Genomic DNA, 1,022 nt, shown 5'->3' with positions numbered 1-1,022 from the left:
CACTACAAATCCCAGCCTGCCTGATTGTAGTCTCCAATACAATACAAACATACCTGACTGTAATCTGCACTACTATCTGCAGCCTTTTCTATATGTATGCATGGAGTGAGCATAGAGAAGCCTTGTGTTTTTGATACCAGTAACAGGCTACAATTAGTCCATGTTTATTATACACATAATTGGGTTTTCCTCTGTGCACTGACAGCTAGCTTTGTGTTTATTCTAGGTAACACACAAATCATTTCACTTTCAGCTGCTTCCAATCCTCTTCCCATTCTACTGTCTCTATAGGAAGCAGATGGAGCAGATTATCACACTCTTTAATGAGTGCTATGTCCTGATCCCAACCTGTCTGTATGAATATGGCAGTGTGACACTGAGGACAGCAGTGACAAGGTGGACACCTATTGTGCAGAAGAGCTGATTAACCCTTCACAGCCCACAGACACACAGCCAGGCTGGTTCTGCTGGAAACACCTGTTGTATAGGATGAGGGTGATATATGGGCTAGAAATGCCCAGACTGCTGAGTGATAGCCCTTCTCTACTCATAAAATGTTCTGGACAAACCCTGCGCCTCAGGACACAATGTCCAGACATCCATGTTACATTCCCCAATATGCACCTGACAATGACAAGGGAACCAGCATCTGCATTGGGGGGTCTGTGTAGGAGAAGCAAAGGTCCAGCAGATAGAATATTCAGGACTGGGGTCATAGTGAAACAGAAGTAGATATTCCACAGGGAGCATGGATATAGTCAAACTTTTCTGATGCAACATGCTGGAATGACATGGGACAATACCTGTACACAGGTAGGTGTTTGGAAAAATAAAGAATAAAGAAAGACAGGAGAGAGGAAAGTGAGATACTGGACAGATAGATGACAGACATGGATGACAGAGATACCTGGGTGGAAGAGACATAAAAAGAGATAACTAAAGAGATAGAGAGCAAGAAAGTTTGTGGTGACTCACATAGAAGAGATAGAAAGAAGGGAGGGACAGAGAGAGAGAGAGAGAGA

Source organism: Pyxicephalus adspersus, chromosome 10 (genome assembly GCF_032062135.1).
Source record: "Pyxicephalus adspersus chromosome 10, UCB_Pads_2.0, whole genome shotgun sequence".
Classification (NCBI taxonomy): domain Eukaryota; kingdom Metazoa; phylum Chordata; class Amphibia; order Anura; family Pyxicephalidae; genus Pyxicephalus; species Pyxicephalus adspersus.
The sequence above is the reverse complement of the archived record's forward strand: the minus strand, read 5'-3'. Positions refer to the sequence as shown.